Source organism: Lissotriton vulgaris, chromosome 11, assembly GCF_964263255.1.
Source record: "Lissotriton vulgaris chromosome 11, aLisVul1.2, whole genome shotgun sequence".
In the NCBI taxonomy this organism is placed as follows: Eukaryota; Metazoa; Chordata; class Amphibia; order Caudata; family Salamandridae; genus Lissotriton; species Lissotriton vulgaris.
Window position 1 is genome coordinate 1,111,579,614 of NC_141699.1, and position 26,619 is coordinate 1,111,606,232.

Sequence of the window (26,619 nt, forward strand, 5' to 3'; positions counted from 1 at the left end):
TGGTTTGAACAGGGGGCCAGCCGACTGACCCTTGGTGATTTTCTGGATTCCTGGGTCCACACAGACAGGCTGGATTCAGCAGGGCAGCTCGCAGCAGCAGAAGGCTCCAGGTGCAGCAACCCAAGACCTTGGTCAGCAGGGCGGACATCACAACTGGGCAGGCCTTCTTCCTGCCAGAGTCCATTGGTCCTGGGGTGTCTGAAGAGCGGGTCTTGGGGTCCAATATGTGTACATGGTGCCCACTTTGAAGTAGGAGAAGCTTATGAAGTTTCCCTCTACAGGGATGTCATCCTTTGTGAGTGTGCTCAGGCAGAGCCTTTGGGATATGCAAGTGTGATCGGTGACATCTCCACCCCCGTTTTAAGTCAGAGATGGCCCATCCAGCCAACACCTGACCCTCTATTGTGATGCTGACACAAAGGTCAACTGCCAGCTACAGTTAGACGTGTGACACAGAACAGCCTACAGGCAATAAATGGTTAGGGCACAAAAATTACAACTTTCTAAAAGTAAAAGTTACAAATGATGGACGGAATGGTATTCACAGAAGTTAGGTTTTTGTCTTAAGTTTGTCTTAAGTCTGTCTTAAGTCTGACTTAAGACAAACTTAAGACCAAATCCTAACTTCTGTGAATACCAAAAGTAGTAAGTTTAGGGTTTTGTCTTAAGTTGGTTCTGTGAATCGGGCCCACAGAGAGCAGTCTGGCTTCAAAGGATGAGCACGTGTTAAGCCCTTCAGAGCACCAACATGAACAATAAGTAATTGACAAGACTCGAAGGAAATATGACCCCACTCTACAAAAATGAAGCAGTCCATTTTAAGAGTTGAGACAGCAAAACTAATACAATTGGATGCACATAACCAGAGTAATTTATTTTAGAACAAATCACAAAACAATCCAATTAAAAGCTGAAACTTTGCCATTGCGGTCAATGTGAAAAAGGCAGTAGTGACAAACGGTCACTTGCAGGTTGAGTTGTTGGAACTAAGGTGATGCAGGTCCCAGTACAAAGTCACAACAGTCAGATCGATTTTACCCGCCCGAGAGGCCCGGGTGCAAAGTTGTCCCGGCCGTCCTTGGTGGTAAAGCCGGAGACAGCGGAGAGCTGGAGACGGTGATGGGAAGAAAACAGATGCAAAAGGTCGAAAAAAGAGCCACTGCCATGGTTGGCTCAAGGTGTTTGTTGTTCCTCTTCAAGTGAAGGGGTTGGTAACCGGACTGGTAAACACAAACAATATTTCCTGGATCTAAATGATGTAGTCGCCATTTTCAGCCTTTCCACATACGGCTACCTATGTAAGTGTAGTAAGTTTAGGGTTTTGTCTTAAGTTAGTTCTGTGAATCGGCCCCTGTCCCACCACCAAGACTGTGCCAACGATTTATTATTGTGAATCCAAGGACCATCTTTGGGGTATTGTGATAGTATAACGTGGCAAGGCCTTACCAGCCTCACCACATAATACTCCACTTTCCTACACACGTTCAAGTGGAAACAGTTTTGTGAATGGGCCCAGTGCATACAGCGCTGTAGGCACTTCTGTTAGAAGACTTGCCAATGGTTTGGCTTATTATTCCTTTACATTAGACGTTGGCATTATTTCGAGGAAGCCGTTCTGTTGATGGTTGGCTCTTTGTCATGTACAAGGAGAGGTCTGAAGAAGGCTTTGTATGAATTTACGTTCATTCTAGGCTGCCCTGTCAAAAAACACTTCCTCTTTCCATGTTCAGCTTACGTAAACCCGAAGTGTCTTGAATCTTACTCTACCATTTCCTGGAATTTGCCTCATGGCGTACTCTGACCTCAGCTGTTTGTCTGCATGGCTGAGAGAGGGCAGGCTCTTGAAAGGTGTGATGCATACCCTGACCATCGATGCCGCCTGGGCACAGGACATGGGTGTGAATTCATCAGCGACCCTGATGCTCTGTCCCCAGTGATTGGAGGGATGCTCTATCCCCAGTAATTGGAGGGATGCTCTATCCCCAGTGATTGGAGGGATGCTCTATCCCCAGTGATTGGAGGGATGCTCTATCCCTGTGATTGGAGAGATGCTCTGTCCCCAGTGATTGGAGGGATGCTCTATCCCCAGTGATTGGAGGGATGCTATATCCCTGTGATTGGAGGGATGCTCTGTCCCCAGTGATTGGAGGGATACTCTATCCCCAGTGATTGGAGGGATGCTCTATCCCTGTGATTGGAGGGATGCTCTATCCCAGTGATTGGAGGGATGCTCTATCCCTAGTGATTGGAGGGATGCTTTATCCCCAGTGATTGGAGGGATGCTCTATCCTCAGTGATTGGAGGGATGCTTTATTCCTAGTGAATGGAGGGATACTCTATCCCCAGTGATTGGAGGGATGCTCTATCCCCAGTGATTGGACGGATGCTCTATCCTCAGTGATTGGAGGGATGCTCTATCCCAGTGATTGGAGGGATGCTCTATCCCTAGTGATTGGAGGGATGCTCTATCCCCAGTGATTGGAGGGATGCTCTATCCTCAGTGATTGGAGGGATGCTTTATCCCCAGTAATTGGAGGGATCATCTATCCCCAGTGATTGGAGGGATGCTCTATCCCCAGTGATTGGAGGGATACTCTATCCCCAGTGAATTGAGGGATGCTCTGTCCCCAGTGATTGGAGGGATGCTCTGTCCCCAGTGATTGGAGGGATGCTCTGTCCCCAGTGATTGGAGGGACGCTCTGTCCCCAGTGATTGGAGGGACGCTCTATCCCCAGTGATTGGAGGGATGCTCTGTCCCCAGTGATTGGAGGGATGCTCTATCCCCAGTGATTGGAGGGATGCTCTATCCCCAGTGATTGGAGGGATGCTCTATCCCCAGTGATTGGAGGGATGCTCTATCCCCAGTGATTGGAGGGATGCTCTATCCCCAGTGATTGGAGGGATGCTCTGTCCCAAGCGACGAAGCAGGCTGATGGTGGTCAAATTTCTTTCTTTCGTACTCTCCTGTTGCATCATATTTTATTTTAAGTCTTTTTGTGGCAGGACTAATGGGTCTTCGCCATCATGTCCCCTGTATTGTACATCTTCACAACCTTTCTGGTCTCCAATTGATGCGACTCATAGTTTATGATACTTCTGGGACACCTATGGTTCTCATATATTTCATTTTTTTAACCATCAGGCACCAATCCAACTTTCTATTCCAGTTATCATATGTTGGGTGTTTCTTGTTAGCCCCAGTTGGACGCTATCTCTTCTGGCAACCACATGGGCTGTATCACTAAATATCTTGTTATAGTTGGAGACCGTCATCGCCCCGGATACTAATAGGACCAGTTTAACAGATAGATCAATGTGCCCTAAATATGCCAGTTTTCACCTTTTTCCTAAAATACTTGATTTCAGGAACAATCCTACAAGGCCCAAGGCAAACATCAATCATTTTAAGCATCAGTCATCAGCAATCCAACCCTCTTTACTCTTTCCCAGTTTGATATATTCGGTGTTGTAGTTTGATCTTCACATGTTTAAACCCGGAACTGATGCCGCCTCTCCTGGGTACCTTTGTGCTTCTTCCCAGTCATCATTCGCGGGGACGCTGTTGTCTCCCACTCGTCTCTCAGTGAGCTGAGCTTGTTTTTGGTTGAAGCGTGCGAGCCCTCTCTATGTCTTACAAATAGAATGCTTCTCCTTTGAGGATGAGATTTTAAAGTCTAGCATGGGCTCGGGATGCTCATGTCCTGGCACATCATTGAATTTAAGCCGGCTGATGGTGGTCGACATATATTTAATGTTCATTGTTGCACGAACCAAATTCCTTTTATAGATCTGGATGATTTGGGGACCCCAGATTCCCATACATCACATAATTATAATATCCCTTTAATGTCTCATTATTAGGACTCTGATAATCTGCTTTAGAAGTGTAGTTTGTAAATAGCAATTGTGTTACTCTTCTGTGTGTGGGTTTTTGCTCTAGCATGCACCCCAGAACATGCTTCCTAAGCCCTCCTCAATCACTCCTATTGTGTAGTTAGTACTCTGTATTTTCCAGGCCCCTCCCCCATTGACTACTAAGTAACAAACGTACGTGTGTGCGGATGTCCCCATAGAGAGATAGAACAGGTGGGGGGGGGGGGGGGGAGATTTCCACTCATCAGTTTATGAATGGGCTATTGTAGTACTTTAGTAGTATTGCTGTAGTACCACTCTACATACTACAACATGCCGCTTGTGTATGGGCCCCCTGACTGTTAGATCCCTGCAAGTAGAGTGAGGAACCTAAGAGTCGCTCTCTGGTTATAGCCTGTAAGATCTCCCGTCACTGTGGAGAATCCCTCGCTGAGGGAGTTACGACTGGAATATAAGAGCGACCTGGAGAAAAACGTTATTTTTAAATCCTCATCCAATCTTCTCTTCTATCTAAAAGATAGCTCCATTGGCTTGAGGCTCAACCTGTCACATGCACGAGCCTAATAAAACATTCTACACCTGGAAGTGATGTCAGCGCTCACCCGATGACATCACAGCGACCTGGGATGATGCGCTTCAGATCTGCTAAATATGTGAGACCTGAGGCAAATCTTCGCTTCACAGGACACTAGTCGCGAGGGTTGGCTGACCGGACACTTCTGCTGTAGGAGATGTACCGTTTCTCTACTCTGAATGGCAGGCGGGCGTACGCGTCCTCTGAGATGGGCTCAACCTGTGGTTCAGCTTTGATCTCCGGAGCGTGGTCTTGTACAGCGGCTGTAATCCAGGGACACGCTCTGGTGCTGGAGCCTCTTGGATCTCTGGGACTTGGAAGAGCCTCCTTTGTTCCTTGAAGATCTGCAGCCTAAGAGGAGCTCACTGCCCCAAAGCAGGAGCCAGTGGGATGGGTGTCATCTGATGTCTAACTATCTGAGATCAAGGCCTCTGACTCCCCTAACTGAAGGGAAGGGTTTGTTCTCCGAAGCCTGGGAGGTATCGACGCACTGGAACAGCTCTTCCGCCTGAAGCACCAACATCTGTGGGGACCAAGGTTAGTGTCCAGAAGATCTCTGTGGCCTCAGTGAATGCTGACCTGGCCTCAGTCCGGTTGTCAAGCTGCGGTGAAAGCTTTTATAAGTCATGCTTAAGCCTGTATCAGGTTCCTCTTTGCTGCAAAATGCAAGGCAGTGTGGCCCTTCCCACTTTCATGGGCCATTCCACTCCCTGTCCTTAGGGCTGCTCTGTGATCAGTGAAAACAAAACAAATCAGAAACTGTGAAATAAAAAGAATTCCATGCACTTGTATGGTTTAACAATCTGTGAGGAGGAACACTCTATATCTGCAGACCCCAGACACACCATTGCAGGCAGGCTGCCTCCTGCTTTCTGCAGGGGGGAGGTTTATACAAATGATAAATATACACACATGAGACAGGAACGACTACAAAATATACAGTCAACCTGCAATGTTGCCCAAATGCCTGAATAAACCCAGGCCATCTTTGTCCTCCATTGCTTCCCAATGGAGATGGAAATTATGTGGCAGCTTTGACATAGTTATGTGGTAAGGAAAGATAAATTATGCAACATAGTATGTGATTAAAAGAAATTATGAGGCAAAGTCTAATATTTTAGAATATGATTATTACAAAACGCTATGCCCTGTTATACAGGCAATGCACAGGTTTGTTAAGTAGGAAACTATACAGCTAATAATCAAACTGAAAATGTTAATTCATTTATATTACGTGGAAGCACAAATATACATGTGCAGGTGATATTCATTGTGCATGGGTCTCTATAGGACATGTTGAATGATTAATGTAAACAAGTGTCAGGGGGTTCCTACCTCCCACGACTCTGCTGCTGATGTTTGTCCCTCTTCGTTTCCGCCTCGGCACACACAGGATGTCCATGCACCTTCCACGGCCGCCTGGGCTTACCCGGGGGCGGGGCCTTCATCGGTGACGTCGTATCCTGATGTCCAATCATCTTCCACGACGGCGCTGATAACGCGAGGTTTCGAAAAGGAGGGCGCGAACGCTGGAGCAGGACAGGAAGCATCGGACGTCTTCGCCGCTGGACGGAAGGAACCCGGAACCGGATTGCTCGAGGAGGCTGCAGCAGGAGACGGGGAGAGACCGACAGCAGGAGAGCCAGGAGGCCAACGGAACCACGCTTCGCCCAGCCACACTTCACCTGGAGAAGTGTGGCACCGCAAGGTACGAGCTCGTATACGGGGACTCTTTCAGTCGGAGGGAGGAAACGGTTAAGGGGCGGGTGAGAGTGACTAAGGGACGGGAGTACATAAGGTGCCGCCTTGGTAGAGAAACACGACAAAAGGTGATGGTCCCTGGTGTCCCCCTCACGCCCCTACCTTACCCTTTTTCACGTATCGGATAAACAACGCAGTCCAGTAATGTGGCGTTTTCTTTCTTTCTTTTCCTTTCCGCGCCACGCCCCCTGGGAGTAAGAAGATCCTCCTACAGATGTACCATCCGGGAACCCTGGCCTGACGGAGGAAACTACTTTATATCCGAACCACAGTTCTCTTGTCGTATGAACTTTAATAAATCCCTCAATACCACTATACATTCCTCTGTGGTTTTGCCTCATTGCTTGCTAACCCAGCAGTCGCAACCCTTACAAGTGGTGCTGTGACTCGGATTTCCCTTTGAACCGTCCTCTGATACAAGATGGAAGCTTTAATTCAACAAATGAAAGAGGCTCAAACTAAACTTGAGTGGGCAATAGGCCAGACCGCTACCCAGGCTGACACTGACCGCACAACGTTTTCCAACGCCATGCAGGCTCAAGTTGATAATCTGGTGAAGTTGGCTGAGGGACAGAATCAACTTTTAGCTGTGTTGGGACAAGGCAGAACACACGCCCCTGGTCCCGTTGTCCCGCTACAAAAGTTCACTCCGGGTGACGATCCTTTGGCTTTCTTCCTCAACTTTGAAAGAGCTGCCAGAGCCAGTGCTTGGCCGGGGGATAGGTGGCCATTCTACCATGCACCTTTGCCAACTGGCGAAGCCCAGTCCGCTTACCAAACGGTTAACAGAGACGGCACTGCAGTATATGCCGTCGTAAAGAAGTATATTTTGGATCGGCTGGGTGTTGATGAAGAGACTCACAGACTCAAATTCCGACAGGAACGTGGCACCCCCGGAGACCTTCCTAAAACTCTGTTTTACAAACTAAAAGCAGCCGCAGACCTCTGGTTGAAACCTCAGGACGGTAACATAGACGATGTAATGAATAAAATTTACCTCGAACAATTTTTAGAGGCACTCCCTTATGGCACACAACGCTGGTTGAAACAGCACGCAGGACTAACTCTTGAACATGCCATTGAAATGGCCACCTCTTATGCCCGTGCTCAGGGTCGACCCCCGGTAAAAGAACCGGAAAAGCCTCTGAAACCCGTACCAGTGAGAGTCGAGAAAAAGTACGTAAAACCTCTGTTTGAACCTCAGCGACCACGCTTTCCCAAGCCTGAGGTACAACCTACTCCCGGTCCTCAATGCTACGATTGCGGAGAGTGGGGACATATAGCGAGGTTTTGTAGAAAAAAACCAAAAGAAAGGGAGGAAGAGCCCATGGATGTCAGTTATGCACCGTATTCTCTTCTCTTTGCGGAAGAAACTGGACCGGTGTTTTACGTAAGTGTCACCATACATGGGAAGATAGAAAACGGCCCTACTAGACTCCGGGTGTAAACACTCGGTAGTCCGCCAAGAACTAGTACCTCCCTCGTGTTTAATGGCGGGAAAAACTTTACATATACGCTGTGTTCATGGGGACGTTAGGGAATACCCCCTAGCCACTGTTAGCTTGTGTACTGCTGCAGGAACTGTAACGGAGGTAGTGGTGGGAGTAATGCCTTCTCTGCCGGAACCCGTGATCATAGGCACTGACAACCCGGGATTTTCTGCCTTGTTAAAGGACGCCTTGCAAACTGGTCCACGAAATGCGCTGCTTGTTCCCGAGCCCTGGGCTAGAGATACACACTTTCGAACAGCGCAGTTGAATGACGCTACGCTTTCCAATGCTTGCCAAATCGCCCGGTCCAGTCAAGACCCTTCACAGAGAACCTTCCTGTTAGACGGACCGGGAGGGTCGGCCGAGGTTACGGGGAGAGGTCTCCAGGGAGAGCCGTCTCCAACGACTGTACAGATAAGTAACTTCCCCCCCACAGACGGACACCACACAAGGTTGAAGGTTAACGAGACTTTATATGCAATTCTTAGGTTACGATGATGGATACAAGGAGGTCTGGACTCAGGGGTCCCCTCGGTTCTAGTCTCTGGTTTAGGAAAGGGGTAGCGGGACAGTCTTTGTTACCAATGAGTGGAAAATAGCTCTCAATCCTCGAGCTCGGCGTTCTAGATGATCGGGCCGCGGCGGAGCCAGGCAGGTCCCGAGATGGACGAAGGAAAACGACGGTCCGCGGCGGAGCCTGCAGGTCCCGGTGAAGATGGCGGTTACAACGGTCCGCGGCCACGCCAGCAGGTCCCGACGACGATGAAGGTGATGAAGATTACGACGGCTGTGGCAGCGCCAACAGGCAGGATGATGGTGCACAAGACAGAGCTACGGCAGCGCCAGTAGTCCGTCCAGGATGAGTTCCTCTTTACGTCTCTCGACTCCAAGATACAACTGCCTTCCTGCTCTGGAGCTGCCCCAGTTATAGGGCTGGCGTGCTTTGATGTCCGGACCCTCGCACTTGGAGGTCGGGAGGTCCGGGATGAGGGAGTCCAGACACCCAGCAGGGGGGGTGGAGCCAGCGCCCGGGGAGGCGATGGCCGAGCGGCACTTGGTGGGGGAGAGCCATCGGCACCTCTTTCTCCCATTGACTTGCCAAGTAGCCCGCTCACCTCCTGGGTGGAGGGTGGTGCCGGAATGTCTGAGGCCGGGCCAGGCCCAGGGTCGAGGTCGATCGGGGGCCAGGCGGCCTCGTGGTGGAGTGTCCAAGATGGCGCCCTAGGCTGGGCGCGTGGGCCGGCAGTGGATCGGACCCACGAGGTCGACATGCTCGAGGGCAGGGGTCCCTGAGGGGACGGAGGACGTGCAATGGTGGTGTGTGGTACTTGCGGGACTGGACTCAGGCCTGGTTGGGCCGGGGGGAGCGGCCCTTCATGTGGCCTGTCCAACATGCGTCCCCCCCAGCTGAAGGCGGGGAGAGTTACCCATCCTCTTGGGGACTCTCCTCGTCGAGGCGGAAAAACCGGGACAGGCCATCCGCGTTGGCGTGATCTGACCCAGGCCGGTGTTCGACTGTGAAGTCCATACCTTGCAAGGAGATGGACCAGCGTAGCAACTTTGGGTTCTCCCCCCGCATATGCATCAGCCACTGCAGGGGTCGGTGGTCGGTCTGCACCCGAAAGTGGGTGCCAAAAAGGTAGGGCCGGAGCTTCTTGAGGGCCCATACCACAGCGAAGGCTTCCCTCTCTATGGTGCTCCAGCGTTGCTCCCGTGGTAGGAGTCTCCGGCTGATGAAGGCCACCGGTTGATTAAGGCCTTCGGTGTTCACTTGAGACAGGACTGCCCCAATGCCCTGGTCGGAGGCGTCCGTCTGGACGACGAACTCCCGGCTGTAGTCTGGGGCCTGGAGCACAGGGGCGGAACACATGGCGGCCTTCAATTGTTCAAATGCAGTTTGACACTCTGGGGTCCAGGTGACTTTCTTGGGCTGGTTCTTTGACGTGAGTTCTGTGAGGGGCCCCACTATGGTACCATAGTCTTTCACGAACCTTCGGTAATAGCCCGTGAGGCCCAGGAAGGCTCGTACCTCGGTTTGGGTGATGGGGGGCTGCCAGGCCTGGATGGCGGCAATTTTCAGCTGTAGAGGGGCCACTAGGCCGCTTCCCACCTGGTGTCCGAGGTAGGTTACAGACCCTTGCCCAATTTGACACTTGCTGGCCTTGATCGTGAGGCCAGCTCGCTGAAGGGCTTGCAGCACTGCTCGGAGGTGGTGGAGGTGCTTGGTCCAATGGTGGCTGTATACAGCGATGTCGTCTAGGTAGGCGGCGCTGAATCCTTCGAGCCCCGCCAGGACCTGATTGACGAGCCGTTGGAATGTTGCTGGGGCATTCTTCATGCCGAAGGGCATGACCGTGAAATGGTAATGGCCATCGGGGGTGGAGAAGGCAGAACGTTCTTGCGCCCGTGGTGTGAGGCCGATCTGCCAATAGCCTGCTGTCAGGTCGAAGATGCTGAGGTAGCGGGCAGCTCCCATTCGGTCGACTAGTTCATCTGCCCGGGGGATGGGATGCGCGTCTGTTCTGGTGACCGCATTCAAGCCCCGGTAGTCGACGCAGAACCGGAGTTCTGGTGTGGTGCCGGGGGCAGCTGCTTTGGGGACCAGTACGACAGGGCTGGCCCAGGGACTGTCTGAGGGCTCGATGACCCCGAGCGTGAGCATCTTGGCTATTTCTTCCTGGATGCAGGCCCGTACCCGGTCCGGCACGCGGTAGGCCCGGTGGCGGATAGGGGGGCTGTCCCCGGTGTCCACATCGTGCACACACCAGGAAGTGACACCTGGGGTGAGGGAGAACAGACTGGCGAACTGTGATAGGAGGGCTTGACACTCTTGGCGTTGTTCTCTGGTGAGGGCCTCTGAGAGCCGGACCCCATCCACGGAGCCGTCTTGCTCTTGAGTCCGTAGGAGGTCAGGGAGAGGCTCGGAGTCTTCTTCAACCCCAGTGTCTGTGGCCATCAGGAGGCTGAGCTCTGTTCGCACAAAGTGGGGCTTTAGTCTGTTAGCGTGGAGGACCCGGAGAGGGTTCCGGGAGGATTCCATGTCGATGAGATAGGTGGCAGGACCCTTGCGCTCTATTACTTTGAAGGGCCCCGTCCATTTGTCTTGTAGGGCGCATGGCTCAGTGGGGGACATCACCCATACCTGTTGGCCAGGTTCGAACTCAATGGATGAGGCGTTCTGGTCATACCATTTTTTCATGTCCTCTTGACTGGCCTCTAGGTTGGCCTTCGCTAGTTCTCTGAACCGCCGGGTCTGGTTGCGGAGGGTGAGGAGGTACCGGAAGACATCTGGAGGGTTCTTTAACGGAGGCATCTCCCAGCCTTCTTTGACGAGACTGAGCGGCCCTCGCACTGGGTGTCCATATAGCAGTTCAAATGGGCTGAAGCCCAGGGATTTCTGGGGGACCTCTCGATACGCGAAGAGGAGGCACGGCAGCAGCACATCCCACTGGCGACGGAGGGGCTCTTCCAACCCCCCGATCATTCCCTTTAGCGTGCGGTTGAACCGCTCAACGAGTCCGTTCCCTTGAGGGTGATAGGGGGTTGTGAATCGGTAGGTGACCCCGCACTGTTGCCAGAGGGACTTCATGTATTTGGAAATAAAGTTCGTGCCTCTGTCGCTGACGACTTCTCGGGGGAAGCCCACACGGGAGAAGATCCCCATCAGGGCCCGGCCGACTACCGGGGCTGTCACAGTTCGCAGAGGAACAGCCTCAGGGTAGCGGGTGGCGTGGTCCACTAGCACCAAGATGAATCGATGGCCTTGTTTTGTGCGTGGGTCCAAGGGCCCCACAATGTCTATTCCGACTCTCTCAAACGGGGTAGTGACCACGGGAAAAGGTTGCAGGGGGGCCTTTAGTTTGCGGCCGCTCTTTCCACTGGCTTGGCACGTGGGGCAAGATCGGCAATGCTGGTGCACATCGTTCCTCATTTTGGGCCAGAAGAAGTGGGTCACTAGGCGACTGTAGGTTTTATCTTGTCCCAGATGTCCTGCCAGGGGGACATCGTGGGCCAGGTTTAACAGGAAGTCTCTGAAACGGAGGGGTACCACTAGTACTCGGTTGCTCCCCAGCTCGGCGATTCTTTGCTTGCTGTACAGCAGATCATTGTCCCAGTAGACCCAATGAGTTCCGGAGGTATCCCCTGCGCTTTGGGCGAGCGCTTGCTGGCGGAGTCCCTCGAGGGAGGGACAGGTCTTCTGTTCTTGGCGAAATTGTTCTTGCGTGGGCCCCCCTTCTTGAGGCCACTGGTCGAGGTTAGCGAGGTCGGTAGGTTGAGCTGGTTCGGAGGGAATGTTACGGTCGGTGTTTTCGGCTGGGGCGACCGGAGGTGGTGGCGCCGGCCATTCGGGTTCTTCTGGGCGGTGGTTGGCACGGGCGGCCATGGAACGGGTGGTGACGCACGCCCAGTCTGGGACGCCCAACATCCCCAGGTGTTCCTTTCGCTCCACGGCGGCCCACGGAGAGCTTTCCAGGTCATTGCCCAGGAGGCAGTCTACGGGGGCATCGTCTCGGACCGTTACTTTCAACATGCCGGAGACCCCCCCCCATTCGAAGGGGACGCAGGCCATCCGACACAGGCTTTCCGAGTTATCGGCTGATCGTACAGGGCAGAGAATGTTCGGTAGATACTGTTCTGGGGCCACCAGGTGACAGCGGACGGCTGTTACACTGGCCCCGGTGTCACGAAGGGCTTCGGCCTGGCGTCCATTGATGCTCACCCATTGGCTGTACTTCTGGGTGTTAGCGGGTAGGGGGACCCGCGGGACCATGTCTTTCCCCCCTAAGCAGGCTAGAGCCATGGCGGCTGGCTCCCACTCTTGATGCTCTTGTTCGTATTCTTCCTGCTCCTCGGAGATCTGTTCTTCCCCTAGGGCTGCAGCGGCCACTTGGCGGGGTCTTGGGCTCTGGTACTGCGGGCAGTTTGGGTCGTTCGCATAGTGGCCGACTCGTTGACATCGGTGACACGTGACATTGGCTCTGTACCCCGGTCGCGCTGGGGTGCTGCCCCGGTTGGCCGGGGGGGTGGTGTTGGTAGCGGGGGCGACCGGGGCGTTGTCTCTTCCCCGCCCTTGGCCCCCTCCTCCTCCTCTGGGTCGGTGCTGACCATTGTTGTTCCGGTTCTGTTCGTAGGACCCATTCCGGCCCACTCTGGTGATCTCCCACCGGTCAGCTTCGGCTGCGAGCTGCCGGGGATCCGTTAACTTGCTGTCGAGGAGGTGCTGGCGGAGTTCAATGAAGCAATTGTTCGACAGATGCTCCCATACCATCAGATTAAATAGTTGCTCGTAGGTCGTGACGTTGCTTCCTCGGATCCAGCCCTCGAAGGCTCGGCTAAAGTATGTTACATAGTCCACCCAAGTTGTACCCGGGATGCGGGTGCAGTCTCGGAACCTCTGACGGTACATCTCGGGGGTGAGACCATAGCGGGTGAGGAGTGCCGCTTTCATATGGTCGTAGGAGGTCATCTGGTGGTCCGGGAGCTGTAGCAGGGTGTCGCGGCCCTCATTGAGGAATCTTCCCCAAAGACCGGCTCCCCAGTCGCTTCTATCGATCCGGTGTGCAGTCATAGCGATTTCATAGGCTTTAAACCATTGCTGGATGTCGTCCTCTCTGAAATATTCTCGGACAACATCCTTGGGGATGTGTACCTTTTTGTCTGTGGCCCCTGAGGTGGGGGGTCGCTCGGTCACCCCTGCTTCTTTATTCTGCTTGCGTAGGTTGATCTCGGCTAGGTTCCGTTCGTGTTCGTACGCTAGTTTCTTTTCCTCGAGCTCCCTTTGTCTCTGTTTCTCCTCTCTTTCTTCTCGGAGACGCAGGTGCTCTAAGTTGATTTTTTGTTCGGCCAACTTAAGTTCGACGTCCATTTTGAGTCGGGCCATTTCTAGTTCGGGTAGTCGGGTTCTTTCTCTTTCCTGGATCTCGTCTTGCGAGAGACCCGTTCTTTGTCCTTCAGGGGCCGTGGTCGTTTTTTCTGCGGTGCTTTGATCAGGGGTTCCGGCAGCCCCGGTTTCTGCCCAAGATTCTAGGGCATGCTTAAAATCGTCCTTGGTACTCAGTCCGGTGGTAGCGATACCCAGTTCGATGCAGAATTGTTTTAGTTCACGATGGTTGTACTCCTCCAATTTCTCCATTTGGAATTTCTCAGTTGATCCGCTCTCTTTCGTGGTCATTGTGACTTCGTCGTGGGGTGAGCTACTCTCTGTACGTTTATGCGGTGATTCGGATCGCGCCGCTGGCCACCAATGTTAGACGGACCGGGAGGGTCGGCCGAGGTTACGGGGAGAGGTCTCCAGGGAGAGCCGTCTCCAACGACTGTACAGATAAGTAACTTCCCCCCCACAGACGGACACCACACAAGGTTGAAGGTTAACGAGACTTTATATGCAATTCTTAGGTTACGATGATGGATACAAGGAGGTCTGGACTCAGGGGTCCCCTCGGTTCTAGTCTCTGGTTTAGGAAAGGGGTAGCGGGACAGTCTTTGTTACCAATGAGTGGAAAATAGCTCTCAATCCTCGAGCTCGGCGTTCTAGATGATCGGGCCGCGGCGGAGCCAGGCAGGTCCCGAGATGGACGAAGGAAAACGACGGTCCGCGGCGGAGCCTGCAGGTCCCGGTGAAGATGGCGGTTACAACGGTCCGCGGCCACGCCAGCAGGTCCCGACGACGATGAAGGTGATGAAGATTACGACGGCTGTGGCAGCGCCAACAGGCAGGATGATGGTGCACAAGACAGAGCTACGGCAGCGCCAGTAGTCCGTCCAGGATGAGTTCCTCTTTACGTCTCTCGACTCCAAGATACAACTGCCTTCCTGCTCTGGAGCTGCCCCAGTTATAGGGCTGGCGTGCTTTGATGTCCGGACCCTCGCACTTGGAGGTCGGGAGGTCCGGGATGAGGGAGTCCAGACACCCAGCAGGGGGGGTGGAGCCAGCGCCCGGGGAGGCGATGGCCGAGCGGCACTTGGTGGGGGAGAGCCATCGGCACCTCTTTCTCCCATTGACTTGCCAAGTAGCCCGCTCACCTCCTGGGTGGAGGGTGGTGCCGGAATGTCTGAGGCCGGGCCAGGCCCAGGGTCGAGGTCGATCGGGGGCCAGGCGGCCTCGTGGTGGAGTGTCCAAGATGGCGCCCTAGGCTGGGCGCGTGGGCCGGCAGTGGATCGGACCCACGAGGTCGACATGCTCGAGGGCAGGGGTCCCTGAGGGGACGGAGGACGTGCAATGGTGGTGTGTGGTACTTGCGGGACTGGACTCAGGCCTGGTTGGGCCGGGGGGAGCGGCCCTTCATGTGGCCTGTCCAACACTTCCCCACCTTTATTGAGAAAAACGGGTTGTTGTATAGGTTAGCCAAACCCGATGACACCCCACAACTCTTAGTTCCTGTCGACTTCAGAGACCAAATACTGTTTTTCGCACATGCACATTTGTTGGCAGGCCACTCAGGGGCAGAAAAGACAGGGCAGGCTATTCTAAAACACTTCTTTTGGCCTGGAGTATATGCACAGATACAACGTTATTGCCAGGAGTGTCAAATTTGCCAACGAAGAAATCCTTATGTTCCCCCACCGGTTCCATTGAACCCCCTACCCATCATCGGAAAGCCGTTTGATAGGGTAGGAATGGACCTTATTGGGCCCTTACCAAAGTCGACACGGGGACATTTGTATGCCCTAGTCTTAGTCGACTATGCCACTCGGTACCCTGAGGATTTCCCTCTCAGAGCAGCCACTTCTACAGCCATCGCTCAGAAGTTGGTAGAAGTCTTTTCCCGAATGGGCTTTCCTCGGGAAATCATTACTGACCAGGGAACCCCCTTTGTATCACGACTCATGGCCCAAGTGTATAAACAACTGGGAGTCAAGCATATCAAAACCTCTGTATACCATCCCCAGACAAATGGCCTAGTCGAGCGATATAATGGTAGTCTAAAACTTACACTAAAGAAACTTCTGTCCGGGGATGGTAAGAATTGGGACCAGTTGTTGCCTTTAGCCCTTTTTGTCCTTCGAAGCCAAAAACAAGCTAGCCTGGGTACATCCCCGTTTGAGTTGCTGTTCGGTCGTGCTCCCAGGACATTACTGGAAATTACGAAGGACAGTTGGGAAAAAGAGGGAGTTCAAGAGGCCGAGGCTCTCTTGGACTATACACGACAACTCCAGTCGAGACTCCACAAACTTAGAACGCTAGCCCATGAACATCTGGCTGTAGCCCAAAAGAAGCAAAAGACCTTTTACGATAGGGGAAAGAAGTGGAGGGAATTAGATGTGGGCGACTGGGCTTTAGTATTGTTGCCATCCTCTACACACAAGCTCAAGAAAGAATGGCAAGGACCTTTTGAGATTCTCAGGAAAATAGGAAAGACCACCTATGTGTTGCGCGTAAAAGGGAATAAGACCCAAATGTACCACATCAACCTCCTAAAAAAATGGTTGGGAAAACCTCCCCAGTCGGTACAAACTGTTGAGACCATTCCTCATACAGTGCACAACACCCCTGTCAACCCTGAAATAACGGAGACTCAAAGAGAAGAGATACTGGCCCTACTTCTCCGTTACAAGGACGTCTTTTCTGACCAGCCCGGGAAAACTAATATAGCGGTTCACACGATTCCCACTCCACAGGGGACTGTAGTGAAACAAAAACCCTATAGAATCCCGGAGGCCCGAAGACAGGCCTTTCAGGACGAAATCGACCAGATGTTACGTTCTGGAGTTATTGTACCCTCGAAAAGCAACTGGTGTTCTCCGGTTGTTCTTGTTCCCAAACCGGATGGCAGTATCCGTTTTTGTATTGACTTTCGAGCTGTCAATAGGGTCTCAAAACAGGATGCTTATCCACTACCTCGTGTGGACGAACTGCTGGAGCGTCTTGGTGAGGCACAATACATTACAACTATTGATCTCACCAAGGGCTATTGGCAGATTCCCCTACACCCAGCAGATCAGGAGAAAACGGCCTTCTCCACCCCCTCAGGCCATTTTCACTTCACTGTTCTTCCTTTTGGCCTCCATGGAGCTCCGGCCACATTCCAAAGAGCAATGGACACAGTACTATCTTCACACCAGCAGTATTCTTCCGCTTATTTGGACGACATTGTTGTCTTTAGTAAAACGTGGGAAGAGCACAAAGAACATCTTGAGAACATACTCTCTAGTTTACGCACCACGGGGTTTCACATCAATGCCAAGAAAACCCGAGTAGCCTTCAAAAAGGTTAAGTACTTGGGGTACGTGCTCGGCAATGGACTGATTGAACCCCAGACTGAGAAAGTAAAAGCTATCCTGGATCTTTCCTATCCCAAAACCAAGAGGGAGTTGAGGGCTTTCTTGGGTTTAGTGGGCTACTACAGGCGCTTCATTCCACAGTTCGCTGAAGTGGCCGGTCCTCTCACGGACTTGTTGAAGAAGACGCAGTCGTCCCCAAGGCTACCGGCCCCTGGACCTAAGGAGTCGGCCGCCTTTCAGGCCTTACAAACTGTCCTTACGACTTCGCCTGTTCTGGTTTCGCCTAACTATAGGAAGCCTTTCATTCTTCAAACTGATGCCTCTGGGGTGGGTATAGGGGCTGTCCTTTCCCAGGAGGATTCTGATGGACTCGAGAGACCGATTCTTTTCATCAGTCGTAAACTCTTTCCCAGAGAACAGGCTTACTCCACCATTGAAAAAGAATGTTTGGCTGTCCGCTGGAGTGTGGAAAAACTCCAGTACTATCTGGAGGGCCGTCCTTTTGTCCTGTATACGGACCATGCCCCTTTGACTTGGCTGCAACGCAACCGTGGCCACAATGACCACATCCTTCGGTGGTTTCTTGCTCTCCAGCCCTTTCAGATTGAAGTTCGACACCGCAAGGGTCGTGATCAGGGCAACGCTGACTTCTTGTCCCGGTTTCCTCTTTCCCCCGATCGGGGAAATCCTGGGGGGGGGATGTGTCAGGGGGTTCCTACCTGCCACGACTCTGCTGCTGATGTTTGTCCCTCTTCGTTTCCGCCTCGGCACACACAGGATGTTCATGCACCTTCCACGGCCGCCTGGGCTTACCCGGGGGCGGGGCCTTCATCGGTGACATCGTATCCTGATGTCCAATCATCTTCCACGACGGCGCTGATAACGCGAGGTTTCGAAAAGGAGGGCGCGAACGCCGGAGCAGGACAGGAAGCATCGGACGTCTTCGCCGCTGGACGGAAGGAACCCGGAACCGGATTGCTCGAGGAGGCTGCAGCAGGAGACGGGGAGAGACCGACAGCAGGAGAGCCAGGAGGCCAACGGAACCACGCTTCGCCCAGCCACACTTCACCTGGAGAAGTGTGGCACCGCAAGGTACGAGCTCGAATACGGGGACTCTTTCAGTCGGAGGGAGGAAACGGTTAAGGGGCGGGTGAGAGTGACTAAGGGACGGGAGTACATAAGGTGCCGCCTTGGTAGAGAAACACGACAAAAGGTGATGGTCCCTGGTGTCCCCCTCACGCCCCTACCTTACCCTTTTTCACGTATCGGATAAACAACGCAGTCCAGTAATGTGGCGTTTTCTTTCTTTCTTTTCCTTTCCGCGCCAAGCCCCCTGGGAGTAAGAAGATCCTCCTACAGATGTACCATCCGGGAACCCTGGCCTGACGGAGGAAACTACTTTATATCCGAACTACAGTTCTCTTGTCGTATGAACTTTAATAAATCCCTAAATACCACTATACATTCCTCTGTGGTTTTGCCTCATTGCTTGCTAACCCAGCAGTCGCAACCCTTACAACAAGATACCTAACACGTGAAAACAAGAGAGGTTTGGGTCCTTAACTCCCCAGACTGGACCCCCCAAATATTGAAATCACAGAAAGGTGTCAAGGGAGGTATATTTAAAATATTCACAATAAACCTGAGACCCCTAATTCTGAGGTTTTTGAGCATTATGTATCCTTTGTCATCCGTGTAACCTCCTGAAGCCTTTATATGACAGGGCTGATGTGGCCATTCTTATGGTTACCGATGAGGACCAGGAAGAGAGAGTGAGGCTCTCCCTGACCCCCTCACCTTCGGTCTTACGATGGATCATTTGAAAGAGATATATTCTCAGACACCCTCTTTGCCCAACAGCAAACTGACTGCAGACAAATTCTGAGGCAGCATGCTGGGCTCTCTTTCCCTAACCACTGGTCAGACAACGCTGTGTACTCATGTGGGCACTGGAGACAGCACACCTGTCAAAAACAAAATATACCGGCAGTCTGACCAAATCACGGAAAGCATCAGGGTTGAAGTCAGCAGGATGCTGGAGAAAGGGGTCATTGATAGGAATGGGAGGTAAATTCCATTCCGCTGGTGAGTTTGCAGAATTTTGGTAATTTCGCTTTCTGCCAAAAATTCTGCAATCCGCAGCATCACAGAATTTTTTGCTTGTCATGCTTTCCAAATGCATGTTAGCGAGATATTTCCCCCTGAGCACGAAACAGTGTTCGCGAACAGGAATAACAGTGGAATGGTGTGGCTCACTGGTTGGAGGCGTAGACCCGTAAGCAGAGAACGGCCCGGGACCAGGGTTCAATTCCCGACGCGGCAGGGTCGTGGACCAGGGTCAAAATGGACTCGATAATTCTCGCCTCGTTGCCTACTCTAACCAGGGAACACACTCGACAACTCTGGGCATTAAGCTTGCCTCATCTCTACAACAGCCTCCCACAGACGCCGGGGATGCCTGGTTTCACCTTGGAGATACCCAGAAAGGGACCATCTCACGGGGAAAACCAGGACGGGTTCCCCAGCGGTCTTCAGCGCCAGGATACTCCATGGAGTCACAGTGCGCTTTACAAGTACACCCACATTTACATAAAGCATTGCGAACGGATGGAACAAGCAATTCCGCGTGTTCGCAGAACTCTGTGCGTGCTCGTGGGGATATTTTACCATTTCGCAAAGCTTTGCGTAGCGTGATTAAGCAAATTCCGCCCACCCCTAGTGATTGAGCCCTCTGAAATTCCTGGGGTCACCAAGTGGTCCTATTCCCCAAGCCTCGCTCCAAGAGCTGACGTTTTGTGTGTAATATAGAGGTCTCAGTGATGTCACCAAGACAGATGCTCACCCTATCCCAACAGCTGACAAAATAATTGACATGTTGGGGCAGCAAAATTTGTCAGTACTTTTGAATTGGCATCAGGGCACTGGCAGATTGATCACACCCCAGGAGCAAAAGAGAAGTCAGCATATTCGATCCCAGATGGACATTACTCGTTCAACGTACTTGCATTTGGATTAAAGATCACCCCTGCCACCTTTCAAAGGTTGGTGAATAAAGTCCTTGCTGGGTTGGAGTCTTTAGTGCAGCATATATTGATGATATTGCTGTCTTTAGCTCCACTGGGCAGGATCACCTGATCCATCTTGGCAAGGTCCTTGAGTCTCGGCAGGGGGTAGGCCTCACTATCAAGGCATGCACGTGCCAGATAGGAAAGGAATCTATTGTATAACTGGGTCACCATGAACCCCAAGATCCAAACTATGGTGGACTGGGTAGGTCGAACAACCCAGACTCTAGTCAGAACATTCCTTGGCTTGACTGGGTGCTCCCGGATGCTTGTGAAGGGGCGTGGTACCATTGTGGCACCCCTCATAGAGTTGACCTCCAAGAAGGAATCAAGGAAGGTACACTGGACAGTGAGCTGTCAAAAGCCTTTTGACACTCTAAAGGAAGCAGTGTGCTCTGCACCCATTTTAAAAGCTCCAGAGCTTTCTAAGCAGTTCATAATGCAGACAGATGCCTCTGAACATGGGATAGGAGCGGTCCTATGTCAGACCAACCGTGATGGCCAAGACCAGCCTGTTGCTTTTATTAGTAGAGAGTTGCTCCCCAAGGAGCAGCATTGGAGTGCCATCGAGAGGGAGGTCTTTGTTGTGGTTTGATTCCTGAAGAATCTGAGCCCAAAATCCTTAAAATGGCGGGCTGGTTCTGGCTGTGACAGTGCAGAGGTAGGTTTCAGCATGTTTAAATACTGCCTGACGTTTTGCCGGCGAGGTTGAAGACCTCCAGGCTCGATTTGTGGTGGCAGGTTGAGGGGGGTATCAGTCTAGTCATGGTCACTGGGGCCTGTTGAGTGGTGTTTTGAAGGCTGAACGGATATCCCTTTTGCCAAACTGCAATTCCATTTTATCTTATGGAGCTTGTAAAAGGGCGGCGGGGATCGCCATAAGGTTTGTGACGGAGTATCTCATCCGCCAAGATCTAAATCAGGTCCTACGTAATATGACTAATAGAATATTTGGAGTGCCGATGGTACCCACCACATCTCACTGCTTGAGGGGAGTGCAGTTCACCAACTCAATTGTTGTGACGACCTTACTGCTAGTGTGTGCTCAGGACACCGTACTAGTATGTCATCAACTAGCTTGTAAGGTTCTGGGTCATAAGGTTCTGGAAAGTGAGGGGAGACCGGGAGAAGGACCCGGAGGAAGAAGCTGTGAGGGGTGTTTGCGCCAGGGTGTGTCAGGGAATATTTACTATTTTTTTATAAAAAAAGATCTATGCTCCAGTTCTGTGCGCGAAGCATTCTTACACCCTTCTCTGGTGGCATGCGCACTGCCAGTCGCAACGGTGCGGCAGAAGATTGCAGGGTCTCCTGTGTTTGCGCGTCCTCTGGCCCGGTCTGGAGCACCTCTCATTGGTCTGACACTGGTCACGAGGCATTTACATAACAGCCTGGCTCTCCCCATCCAAGAGAAACAGAGACTGGAGATACTAGAAGCATTTCTTTTGGCAGGCTCCCTCTGAGATTCCATGCAGACAAAGAGGAGTCTGAAACCTTAATCCCCAGATAGGGTGTCGGCTTAAAAACGGTGTCCTCAGACCTGCAAATAAATAAAGAATCACACCATGTAAGAAGGGGGCATGGCCTTGGAGGGAACGGGCCTCCTGCTGAGAAGCACCTAAAAGGAACTTGTGCCCCCACCCCATCTCCAAACCCTTTCCTCGAAAAAAAACTCTCCTGCTGGCCATCATCATGTGCTCACCTGCAGCATAGGACCCAATGCTAGCCTGATGCATACTACTCTGTGCACCCCTCCTGCACATCACCCGAGCTCGCCCCGGCACATCACCATGCGCTCTCCTGCTGCACATCACCAAATGCTCACCTGCTGCGTAGGACCCAATGCTAGCCTGATGCATACCACTCCGTGCACCCCTCCTGCACATCACCCGAGCTCGCCCCGGCACATCACCAAGCGCTCTTCTGCTGCACATAACCATATGCTCTCCTGCTGCACATCAACATGTGCTCTCCTGTTGCACATCACCAAGCGCTCTCCTGCTGCACATCAACATGTGCTCTCCTGTTGCACATCACCAAGCGCTCTTCTGCTGCACATGACCATGCGCTCTCCTGCTGCACATCACCATGCGCTCTCCTGCTGCACATGACCATGCGCTCTCCTGCTGCACATCACCAAGCGCTCTTCTGCTGCACATCACCATGCGCTCTCCTGCTGCACATCACCATGCGCTCTCCTGCTGCACATCACCATGCGCTCTCCTGCTGCACATCACCATATGCTCACCTGCTGCATAGGACCCAATGCTAGCCTGATGCATACTACTCTGTGCTCCTCTCCTGCACATCACCCGAGCTCCCCCAGCACATCATGCGCTCTCCTGCTGCACATCACCATGCGCTCTCCTGCTGCACATCACCATGCGCTCTCCTGCTTCACATCACCATGTGGTCACCTGCTGCATAGGACCCAATGCTAGCCTGATGCATACTACTCTGTGCACCCCTCCTGCACATCACCCGAGCTCGCCCCGGCACATCACCATGCGCTCTCCTGCTGCACATCACCAAATGCTCACCTGCTGCGTAGGACCCAATGCTAGCCTGATGCATACCACTCTGTGCACCCCTCCTGCACATCACCCGAGCTCGCCCCGGCACATCACCAAGCGCTCTTCTGCTGCACATCACCATATGCTCTCCTGCTGCACATCAACATGTGCTCTCCTGTTGCACATCACCAAGCGCTCTTCTGCTGCACATCACCATGCGCTCCCCTGCTTCACATCACCATATGCTCACCTGCTGCATAGGACCCAATGCTAGCCTGATGCATACTACTCTGTGCTCCTCTCCTGCACATCACCCGAGCTCCCCCAGCACATCATGCGCTCCCCTGCTTCACATCACCATGTGGTCACCTGCTGCATAGGACCCAATGCTAGTCTGATGCATACCACTCTGTGCTCCCCTCCTGCACATCACCCGAGCTCGCCCCGGCACATCACCATGTGCTCTCCTGCTGCACATCACCATGCGCTCTCCTGCTGCACATCACCATGCGATCGCCTGCTGCACATCACCATGCGCTCTCCTGCTGCACATCACCTTGCGCTCTCCTGCTGCACATCACCATGCGCTCTCCTGCTGCACATCAACATATGCTCTCCTGCTGAACATCACCATGCGCTCTCCTGCTGCACATCACCTTGCGCTCTCCTGCTGCACATCACCATGCGCTCTCCTGCTGCACATCAACATATGCTCTCCTGCTGAACATCACCTTGCGCTCTCCTGCTGCACATCACCATGCAAACGCCTGCTGCACATCACCATGCGCTCTCCTGCTGCGCATCATGATGCGCTCTCCTGCTGCACATCACCATGTGCTCTCCTGCTGCACATCACCTTGCGCTCTCCTGCTGCACATCACCATGCGAACGCCTGCTGCACATCACCATGCGCTCTCCTGCTGCGCATCACCATGCGCTCTCCTGCTGCACATCACCATGTGCTCTCCTGCTGCACATCACCATGTGCTCACCCCCTGCACATCATCATGTGCTCACCTGCTGCATAGGACCCAATGCTAGCCTGATGCAAACTACTCCGTGCTCCCCTCCTGCATATCACCCGAGCTCCCCCAGCACATCATGCGCTCCCCTGCTGCACATCACCCTGTGTTCACCTCATGCATACAACCCAATGCTAGCCGGTTGCACATCACCCTTTGCGCTCCTCCTGCACACCAGTTTTTACTGTTTTGTTGCACATCTCTCTGTTCTCCCATATTTTCCTTCCCCATATGCTCTCCTGCTGCGCACCACGCTCTGCTCCCTGATGCGCATCTTCCCCTGCTGACTTCTTTCGCATCATCATGTGCCTGCTTACCGAGCTTTGCTTTGTGCGCTTTCCGGGGCATCTTCCTGTGCTTTGCCAATGCGCATCACTCCGCTGTTCAACCCTTCATGCTCTCTTGCTGCACATTACCCTGAGCTCTCCTGTTGGTCATCATTTCCTGGAGGGCATCAACCTGTGCTCTGCTCCTGCACATCACATTATGATCCTCTGCTGCGCACCTGCCCCGTGCTATCCTGCTGCACATCAACTCGTGGGGCCATTCTGCTCATCATGCTCTGGTGGTCTGCTGTGCACCACTCCTTCTCCCCTGATGCATATTACCCTGTGCTCCCATGCTGCATATTGCCCTGTGCTCCCATGCTGCATATTACCCTGAGCTCCCATGCTGCTTATTACCCTGTGCTCCCATGCTGCATATTACCCTGTGCTCCCATGCTGCATATTACCCTGTGCTCCCATGCTGCATACTACCCTGTGCTCCCATGCTGCATATTACCCTGTGCTCCCATGCTGCTTATTACCCTGTGCTCCCATGCTGCATATTACCCTGTGCTCCCATGCTGCTTATTACCCTGTGCTCCCATGCTGCTTATTACCCTGTGCTCCCATGCTGCATATTACCATGTGCTCCCATGCTGCATATTACCCTGTGCTCCCATGCTGCATATTACCCTGAGCTCCCATGCTGCATATTACCCTGTGCTCCCATGCTGCATATTACCCTGTGCTCCCATGCTGCATATTACCCTGAGCTCCCATGCTGCTTATTACCCTGTGCTCCTATGCTGCATATTACCCTGTGCTCCCATGCTGCATATTACCCTGAGCTCCCATGCCTCCATATTACCCTGTGCTCCCATGCTGCATATTACCCTGTGCTCCCATGCTGCATATTACCCTGTGCTCCCATGCAGCATATTACCCTGAGCTCCCATGCTGCATATTGCCCTGTGCTCCCATGCTGCATATTACCTTGGACTCCCATGCTGCATATTACCCTGTGCTCCCACGCTGCATATTACCCTGTGCTTCCATGCTGCATATTACCCTGTGCTCCTATGCTGCATATTACCTTGGACTCCCATGCTGCATATTACCCTGTGCTCCCATGCTGCATATTACCTTGGGCTCCTATGCTGCATATTGCCCTGTGCTCCCATGCTGCATATTACCCTGTGCTCCCATGCTGCATATTACCTTGGACTCCCATGCTGCATATTACCCTGTTCTCCCATGCTGCATATTACCCTGTGCTCCCATGCTGCATATTACCCTGTGCTCCCATGCTGCATATTACCCTGAGCTCCCATGCTGCATATTACCCTGTGCTCCCATGCTGCATATTACCCTGTGCTCCCATGCTGCATATTACCCTGTGCTCCCATGCTGCATAGTACCCTGTGCTCCCATGCTGAATATTACCCTGTGCTCCCATGCTGCATATTACCTTGGGCTCCCATGCTGCATATTACCCTGTGCTCCCATGCTGCATATTACCCTGTGCTCCCATGCTGCATATTATCCTGTGCTCCCATGCTGTATATTACCCTGTGCTCCCATGCTGCATATTACCCTGTGCTCCCATGCTGCATATTACCCTGTGCTCCCATGCTGTATATTACCCTGTGCTCCCATGCTGCATATTACCCTGTGCTCCCATGCTGCATATTACCCTGTGCTCCCATGCTGTATATTACCCTGTGCTCCCATGCTGCATATTACCCTGTGCTCCCATGCTGCATATTACCCTGTGCTCCCATGCTGTATATTACCCTGTGCTCCCATGCTGCATATTACCCTGTGCTTCCATGCTGCATATTACCCTGTGCTCCCATGCTGCATATTACCCTGTGCTCCCATGCTGTATATTACCCTGTGCTCCCATGCTGCATATTACCCTGTGCTCCCATGCTGTATATTACCCTGTGCTCCCATGCTGCATATTACCCTGTGCTCCCATGCTGCATATTACCCTGTGCTCCCATGCTGTATATTACCCTGTGCTCCCATGCTGCATATTACCCTGTGCTCCCATGCTGCATATTACCCTGTGCTCCCATGCTGTATATTACCCTGTGCTCCCATGCTGCATATTACCCTGTGCTTCCATGCTGCATATTACCTTGGACTCCCATGCTGCATATTATCAGGTGACTCACAGGAACCGGCCCGGGTTAACAACAGAGTAGAGCGTTCCCCCACGCCATTAGCTGTCGCCAAGAGCGGTGGGTTTCCCTACCGATTTGACACGAGAGTACAACACCTATGCCTATAGTGCCAACATATTGACGTACACAGGTATATGGTTGTATCGTTTCTTATATTTTGTGCACATTTTTCACACACTTAAAGTGCAGTAGTTATAACTAGGTCCTGAAGAAAGCCATGATCATAGTAAGATCTGGATTGGCTGAAACATGTAGACCTCTTCATTCGCGCACTTGCACATATATTCAGATCGCGCCCTCACTGCTTTTTAACCATTGACACCACAGGATACCCAATAAACTTGTTCTCTCCTGGTAGTCAATTTGAAACTCACTTTTTCCTTACACTGCACCAAACACTCACCAGACTGCCTTATGCTTCATCGATCTCAGGTGATCTAGTCCCGGATTACATTAAAACCATCTGCGAGCTCCTCCTTTACACTAGCGAGGAGTTGCAGCTCCTTGGCTGCACTGGAGTGCAAACAAGAGGAGATCCCCAGATGATGAAGCCGCCACTTCGGTGGGTGATGGGAATCCGGCCTCTTAATTGAGACTCCTTCTTTGTTTGTACTCCCCTGTGGTCTGTTTATATACTCCTTGTTGAG